This window comes from Budorcas taxicolor, chromosome 20 (assembly GCF_023091745.1).
Source record: "Budorcas taxicolor isolate Tak-1 chromosome 20, Takin1.1, whole genome shotgun sequence".
In the NCBI taxonomy this organism is placed as follows: Eukaryota; Metazoa; Chordata; class Mammalia; order Artiodactyla; family Bovidae; genus Budorcas; species Budorcas taxicolor.
The window spans coordinates 69,962,621-69,971,819 of NC_068929.1; positions in this window are offsets into that span (position 1 = coordinate 69,962,621).

The window sequence follows — 9,199 nt, forward strand, 5'->3', positions numbered from 1 at the left end:
GAAGCATAAGGCTGAACTGTGAGGTCACAGTGATCCTGGGAGTTTTCCCTGAACTAAAAAGAATGTTAACTTTTCAGTTGTCTTATATAATTTGAACGCGTTGTTTGAAAAATTAGTGTAAAATGAGAACATCAGAAGCATGACATCAGTTTTCTTCGTATTATATAAAATGCAGTTACCTTAAAACTCTTACAAGTGTCAAATGCCCTGGAGTCGCTATTTGTTAAGAACGCAAGTAATGAAAAGTAGATTTCATTCCAGTAGCTTGATGCCCTGATTAATTAATTATGCTCAAAGACAGCCTGGTGAGCCGTGTGGATTGCCCATTGATTTTCAGGATGCAGGCAGGCAGGGAAGCCGACCCACGGGGAGCAGTTTTAATCCGTCAGTCCGCGCCGGCCCCTGTCAGTCCGCGCCGGCCCCTTTGTTGAAGCCGATCGCATTTGACACTCCAGGATCCCGGCATTCGGCCTCTGCTTCGGCAATTGGCTTTTCTCCTGCTTAATAAAGGAGCAGTAAGAGGCCCACAGGGCGCTCACAGTCTGTCAAGTTTCTCCCTGTCGACTCCGCTTATCTCTTCATTCTCTAGTATTTCAGGCTACTGAGAGAATAATACACCGAAACCATTACTTCCCAGGGAGATAAATGTTCTCAAGCCTTTTCCAGCCGTAAGGGGAGCTCTGTGACCTCTGCACTCCATAGACCCCAAGGCTGGCTCGGGAGTTGAACTTGGGGCACCCACTCTTTCCCGGTTGACCTCTTTGTCCCGAAAGTGCTCTCACCGTTAGAGAGGATGTCCACCTCAGGGCCCTGATACTGGCTAAGACGAGGATTTTATATAGATCCAAACTCACCAGGAGCAATGTTGTAAGACTTGCTGTTCCACGGTGTATTCGACAGTACTAGGTACCTACTCAGGCTTGCGTCGAGCATGAAGTTACGTGTGTGTGCATGCACGCATGCGGGCCTGCTTGTTTCACAGTCTGAGCTGCGTGATTCATAGGGGATCCGCATGGGATCCGTTCCACATTCTCACTTGATCCTGTTTTAGACTATCAGAAGCACCAGGCAAGATTAAATCCTCAGTGTCCAGCCCTGGAAAATGACGATGAAGGCCGCTCTGTCTGGCGCTTACAGAAGGCTGAAAGGCTGTGGTGCAGTAAGATGGAAAAAGCCTGGACCACCCTCAGACCTGACATTGCTGCTCAGTGGCTGGATGATTCTTCGAAGTTTTACTGCATGTGAACTGGGAATGATTTCTGCCTTTTAGAACTGCTGTGAGAGCTAAATGGGGTAACACGCATTCCACACTTGCCCAGCAAATGATGCAATGGCCTGAATGTCTGTGTCTCCCCAAATTCATGTGCTGAACCCCTAATCCCAATGTGATGGTTCTGGTAGGTGGGTTCTTGCAGGTGATCAGGTCACGCGGACGTGCCCTCATGAGTGGGATTACTTCCCTTTGAAGAACAGACACAAGAACTTGCTCTCATTCTGCCCTTCCCCCCATGTGGGGGCACGAGAAGTCTGCAACCCCGAGGCAGGTGCTCACGGCACCACTGAGGCCCCGATCTCAGATTTGCAGCCTCCAGAGCAGTGAGAAAAATGTATCTGTTCTTTATCTGACGTCATTAGCGATAGCACCTCATACCCATACACTGAGAAACACAGTACCAGTTTAATCTAAGGGTGCCCCTTGCTAGCTAAAACATAAGGATATTGCTGCAAGTGGTCTAGACATTTTTTTCTGGTGCTTTTACCCATTCTGACTTTAATACTACAGTATCAGACTTTAGATGTCTATATTTACCAGTGTGACTTGTACAAATGTAGCTGGATTTTATCTTGAAATGTTCCTTTAGTATCTCAAAGGAGGCTCAGAAGACAGAGATGGTAGCCAAGCCATCTGTCTGAAGGGTTTTTTTCCTTTTGTCCATTTGAATGATTGATTAGCCAGGAACCTGAGTCATAGAGGGTCACAATCACGAAATCATGAGCTGAGGTGAGAGGTTGTGAAATTCCTACTATGTGCTAGACATCTTCATACAGTCTCACTGAATCATATGAAAAGCCCTCCAAGGTTGGCAGAATCAACATCTCTTGTTTTGCAGATGAACATAGCTGAGAGGTCTCATGGGCAGAAAGGAACAGGGTGCGAGGTTGAGTCCTTTCCCCCTGACCCTGATCCCTGCGTTTCCTCTTCACCACTGCGCTGGGAGGCATGAGTCAGGGGCCCAGAGGAGAAGACAGATGGAGCGACGGGGTCGCTGGGGAAGAGGATGGTGGAGTCAGCGGCCCAGAGCCACTGATTTGACCCTGATGGGAACACAGGAATGGTTGGTGGCCTGCGTGTATGTCTTGGGACAGAAACAAGCAGAAACTGGACAGCCTGCGGAAGGTCAAGGCCGAGCTTCCACCACATCCAGAAGGCTGGAGATCAAGCAAAGGCCTCCCTTTCCACCTGCCTCTGCTCATGACTCTCATGCCCTCCTTTATGTGAAGATGCAGCTGGCTTTCTGCTCTGGTTTAATTTCCTTAAACAACTGGGACCCAGAGAGGCTCTGTCACGATGCTGCAAATTCAGAAAAGGTTTATAAAGTGTGAAAGCAATGGGAAAGCGTGGCAGTCACGTAAATGCTGCACTTCAGGACTGTCTGATCCAGAAACAAATAGAGACTTCCAGGGTCTATAAAGGCGCACTTGCGTAGGACATTGAAATTGTTCTATTACTTGTTCATTTTCTTTTCTGAAGTAGAGAGCCTGAGAGACAGAAGTGTAAGCAAAATATAATTCAGTTTGTAGACATTCAGCTTAAATATTTCTAGAAATTATCTGTTTACAGATCAGAGGGATGCCTGCCCCAGAAACATGCCTGGACTATTGTTTCAGAAGCCAGCATCCCGTTATTCGTCACCAAAGGACTTATTAGTTGGCTTCCAATCATAAGGACATTTTTTTTTTCTAGATTATTAACTTCATTTTACATGTTGCCATCCTAAATCCACTATTTTCTTATTTGATGGACAGCAGCTGATTGACTTTACTAAGCTTTTCTATCCCATATTTCTTTCCCTATTCTGAGGTTCAGCCATCGCAGCTGCTGTTCCCCTGTTGGAACATTTAAAAAACATTTTTACTAAGCCCTGCTATTTAATGTATTTGTAACGGAGCACAGTTGCCTCCTTACTTATGATCTACATTTGGCTAACGAGGCTGGTCCTTATCAGAAATTGCAGGATGAGATAGCTAGATAGCATCACCAACTCATTATAACCCATTAGACACGAATTTGAGCAATTTCCAGGAGATAGTGGAGGACAGAGGAGCCTGGCGTGCTGCAGTCCACGGGGTCGCAAAGAGTCGGACACGACTTAGCCACTGAACAACCATTAGTTCTTGGATTTTGGCTTTAGAATAAAAGCAGTGCGTACGCAGCTGTTCTTGAACGTCCACCTTAAGGCAATGAAAATCGAATGACCAGGATCTGAGTTGAGGGTGTTGCAGACCTGAGCCCCTCCTGCATGCTGACATCTTCTGGATCCCAGTGGGTTGGAAAGGAGGTAGGGTCTCACTCTTCTTGACCCTGCTTTGTGTTGCTGAGGCCGGGGCTCTCCCAACCACAACTCTACTTGGCCAGTTGATTCCCGTGAGGTTCTAATCAAGAGGATGCTGGTGGGAGAAACCGCTAGGCTGGGGGTCAGAGTGGGACTTGATCTGCTCAGTGTGTTGATTCTAGGAAACTGCCTTCACCATGACAGTGCCTGTTGGCCCCAGTTTCCAGTTCTACCCATGCCCCCAAACCAGCCCCAGTGCACCCGCTCAGAGCTAAGAATACCAGCTGGACAAACACTCCCACAGCTAAGTTTTAGTATCCATCCTGAGTTGGACCATCAGTACCGGTGATGCAACTTCTGCACGTGCTCAGCCAAGTTTCTGAACCCTGATCAGCTCACCCTCTTCCCTTAGTGACCCCAGCTCAGAGAGTAGCTCTTTCCTGCACATTGCATCTTCGTGTTATGATCTGGTTCCTTTTCAATGCTTTGCTGTTGTTCAGTCACCAAGTTGTGTCTGATTCCTTGTGACCCCATGGACGGCAGCACACCAGGTTTCCCTGTCCTTCACTATCTCCCAGAGCTTGCTTAAACTCACGTTCATTGAGTTGGTGATGCCATCCAACCATCTCATCCTCTGTCACCTGCTTCTCCTTCTGCCCTCAATTTTTCCCAGCATCAGGGTCTTTCCCAGTGAGCTGGCTGTTCACATCAGGTGGCTTTACTTCTTGGTTAGAGAAATGTGTATGTTGATTTCTCTTTGTTAAAACGACTAGTGGATTTCTAGTTAAAATGACTAGTGGAATTTCTATGTTCCCGAGTGGACCTCAACTAATGCCATCAAGTTCTTCATATATGAAATGGCAGTAAGAATGCTCGCCTGTTATTATGGGTTGAATTGATTCCCTCCACATTCATATGTAGAAGCCCTAGCCTGCAGTATCTCGGGATGTGGGCTTACTTGGGAATAAGGCCCTTCAGGATGCAACCAGTGAAGAGGAGGCGCTCCTGGAGTGATCAGGTTCCTAGTCCGACATGACTGGAGCCTCTGTAAGAAGAGGAGATAAAGACACAGATATGCGAGTAGAGGACACCGTTCAGTGACAGGTAGAGACGAGCAATGTGCCTGCAAACCAGGGGACGCAGGGTGGCCCGCTGTCACCAGAAGTAGGAGAGAGGTATGGAAGACCATCCCCCCCCAGAGTCCTCAGAGAGACATGATTCTGCCCACACCTTGATGCTGGACTTCCAGCCTCCAGAAGTTTGAAGAAACTGCTCTCCATTGTTTTAAGCCATCTGGTTTGTGGGCCTTTGTAACAGCAGCCCTAGATTCAGCTTCACTGACGGTTCGGCAGGTGAAGGATCCCCCTCCCATTGCAGGAGATACAGGAGATGTGGGTTCAATCCCTCAGTCAAGAAGATCCTCTGGAGAAGCAAATGGCAGCCCACTCCAGTGTTCTTGCCTGAAAAGTCCACTGGACAGTGGAGCGTGGCGGACTGTAGAGTCTCAAAGAGCTGGACACAACTGAGTGGCTAAGTACACACACACACACACATACATAGACACGCTTGCACATATGTGTGTGCACGTGCACACATTTAGATCTTCCAAAGTTGAATTTGCACAAGTACAGGGTCTGTTAGAGAACAACAGATTCTACAGAAATTCTTGTGACTTTATATAGCTGTTAGTTCACCTAATGGCTCAACACTGTTCAGCAACATGAGCAAATTACTGCGTTCTCTGTCTGTTGAGTCTGACTTCAGAAGCACTACGAATTCTCTGTAAGAAACACAGGAGATTGTCAGGCTGCGCTTCTTATCTACGTGCTCAGTCGCTCAGTCACGTCCGACGCTTTGGAGCCCCATGGATGTTAGCCAGGCTCCCCTGTCCCTGGGATTTTCCAGGCAAGAATACTGGAGTGGGTCGTCATTTCCTCCTCTAGGGGATCTTCCTAACCCAGGGATTGATGCTGAGTCTCCTGTGTCTCCTGCAGGGGAGTGGATTCTTTACCCAATGAGCCATCAGGCTGATTTAAATGTTATATTCCTAACCTGTAAAGGGGGTGGCCTCAATGAGAATACACATCTGAGACTGCACAATCCAAGGACATTCTGTGCTGCAATGGGGTTTACTTTTGTTTGCTGAAAATAAAGATGATATTCTATGTGATCGCATGTAATCCTTCTGTCTACAGTAGAAGACAGGGCTGTAGATTTTAAATGCCAAATACCCAAAACACTTATGAATTTGTTCCTTTGTCCTACTTTAAAGATGCATTCAAAGTAATTTGTGATGTGAGAAAGCATTTGAGTAGTTTGGAGCTTCAAATTCTATCCGTAATGGAATGCCTACTTTTCCCCGGCCCCGCACATCATTCATAGGTCTAATACCAGTGGCAACAAGTCAATTTAGAAATTGCTACCTTTCAAGAAGAAATGTAGAGTGTTCACTGTTTACCACGTGTGTGGGCTAGTGCACAGAATTCACAGAGATATTCTTATCATCTAAGACATAGAAGAAAGAGAGTCTCAAATTCTTTTCAGCTTTGTCTTTTTTTTTTTTTTTCCAGAATGGAAAGTTAGAAAGCTTAAGAGGAGGGCACAACAGTGCAGGGGCTTTTCAGTGCTTCCAATAAAGGACGTCTTTTGTAATTTCATTAATTTAGTGAGAGTTCATGCAATACTTGTACTTTTAACAAATACTAATTGAGGAAACACATTATTGTAAAAGATATGAATTCAGTAACAGCTTTGAGTAATTTTTTATTTTATTAATCACAGTAGCATCAATGTAGCTGCAAAATATAGCATATGTGTGTTAGAGAGTGTGTGTGTGTGTTTCTGAAAGTGTGAAAGTGGCTCAGTTGTGTCCGATTCTTTGTGACCCCATGGACTGTAGCCCACCAGACTCCTCTGGCCATGGAATTCTCCAGGCAAGAATCCTGGAGTGGGTAGCCATTCCCTTCTCCAAGGGCAGATTCTTTACCCTCTGAGCCACCAGGGAAGCCTAATTCAGTTCAAAGGAAATACACAACTGGTGCGGGAAATCCTGCACTGCCCCGGGATTCTGAGGCCTGGGGATGGCACAGAGGGAGGAGGGAAGGACAGAAGGCCTGGGATCTGGAACCTGGCTTCCTGTCCTGGTTCCCCCTGCCCCCGCCCGGGCCTGGGTAATCACGGAAAATTCAACCTTTTGCTCACTGTGCCTTCTTATTCCTGAAAACAGTGCTAGCTTTAGAAGGCCTGCTCATTTCAGTGTGACCTCCTGGGAGTCTCTTCTGAGTCTGGGTATATGGCACTTTGCAGTCAGCGATTTCCAATGTCAAGGCACTGTTTCCACCTGCTGTGTGAATAATCTGCTGGTGACCCTGGTCTTGGCCTTAAAGAATTAATGAACACGGAGAGGGGATCAGGGCCTTCTGTGAACATTCAATTAACTGAGGAAGCTTCTGTGCAGTGGCAGGAATGGCCAGCGCCCGGTCCCCAGGGGGGTCCTCAGCCCAGGCTCCTGGGCTGGGCTGGTGGTTATTGATGAGGCCATTGATCATCCATTGTGCCAGCTCATTTTGGGTCTCCTCGGGGAACCCACTGTCCTTTCACTCTGACTTCCTCTCTCCTACGTGTATGCACTGGACCATGGAAACGTGCCGCACTGCCTTTCATTGAGTCAGTGGGGTAGTGATTTCCCTGTTGTTAACCAAGATCAGGTGTCTCTGCCTCCCTGATTCTCAGTTCTCTGCAGCAGTTCCAATACAGCTTACATCCACGGAGTAGAAAATTTAATATCTTGGGATTTTAACTCTCTCCAAACTATTCTATCAGTTCAGTTCAGTTCAGTCGCTCAGTCGTGTCTGACTCTTTGTGACCCCATAAACCACAGCACACCAGGCCTCCCTGTCCATCACCAACTCCCAGAGTCCACCCAAACCCATGTCCATTGAGTCGGTGATGCCATCCAACCATCTTACCCTCTGTCATCCCCTTCTCCTGCCCTCAATCTTTCCCAGCATCAGGGTCTTTTCCCATGAGTCAGCTATTCTATAATGTTTATAAAATCCCAGTCAAAATTTCAGAAGGGTAAATAAATAACAAAAGGCATACTTACTTGATTTTAATTGGAACCACATAAAATTCTGAGATAATTTTAGAGGATAGTTAACATCAGAGTCTACTTCGTCTTCCAACCCACAGAGAAGGCATAGCCCACTACTTATTCAGGTTTTGGTTTTCTTTTCTTTCTTTTTTTTTCTTTTTCCAGTAGGAATTTTGTAGTTTTCTGTGTAGAAGTCTTCTGTTTTTGTGTTTTTAAGATTATAAAGTATATTTAAGCATTTTTAAAAGTTTTCGAATCATCTTTACTGGTGTAGTGCCCACTAGACTTAGTAAGCTGATTTATTACTTTTAGTGTTTTTTATCTGTAGATTATTTTAGCTTTCTTTTAAAAAGCATATTACCTTTTAATAATGAAATGACAGCTTAACTCTGTGTCTTTAACACTTACCTTTTAAAAACACTTAAATAAAGTATTTATAGATATGGTAAAAGTGTTAGTCATTCAACCGTGTCCAATTCTTTGTGACCCCATGGACCACGGCCCAGCAGGTTCATCTCTCCACGAAATTCTCCAGGCAAGAATGCTGGAGTGAGTTGCCATTCCCTTTTCCCAGGGATTGAACATGGGTCTCCTGCATTGCAGGCAGATTCTTTACTGTCTAAGCCACCAGAGAAGCCCCTAGATATGGTGATGGTTCCATTTAATAAACATATAATTATTACTATTTTCCATATTATGGTTTTGGCAATATTTTTATTAACAACTTTTCCATTTTATCTAAATTTTCAAATTTTGAAATATATTTCTAATTTATAGATTTGTTCCTTGATAGCTCAGTTGATAAAGAATCTGCCTGCAATGTAGGAGACCCTGGTTCAATTCCTGGGTTGGGAAGATCCTCTGGAGAAGGACTGGGCTATCCACTCCAGTATTTTTGGACTTCCCTTGTGGCTCAGCTGATAAAGAATCTGCCTGCAATGTGGGAGACCTGGGTTCCATCCCTGGGTTGGGAAGATCCCCTGGAGAAAGGAAAGGCTATATACTCCAATATCCTGGCCTGGAGACTTCCACGGACTGTATAGTCTATGGGGTCATAAAGAGTCGGACATGGCTGAGCGATTTTAACTTATCTTTATTATTTTAATCTCTGTAGAACCTATGTAGCCGCCGCTTTTATCTTCCCTAGTATTTGTATTTGTACATTCTCTCTTTATGTTTTTTAATATTCATGCTAGAAAATTAATTTTGTTCTTCTAAGAAGCTTTTTCTTTGATTCTATTTTGTTGATTTATGTTCTTTTAAAATTTTTATTTCTTTTTAACTGGAGGATAATTGCTTTACAGTGTTGTATTGGTTTCTAATATTGTATATTAACACCTATACATAGAATCTAGAAAATAATACTGGTTTATGTTCTTATCTTTATTATTTTCTTTTTCCGTTTTTTTGAAGTTTAATTTGCTGTTTATTTTCTAACATCGTGAGATAGACATGTTTCTTAAGCAGGACATGGAAAGCACTGATTATTACATAAAGGGCCAATAAATTGTACTATATTAAGATAAAGAAATTTTGTCCTCCAAGAGACACT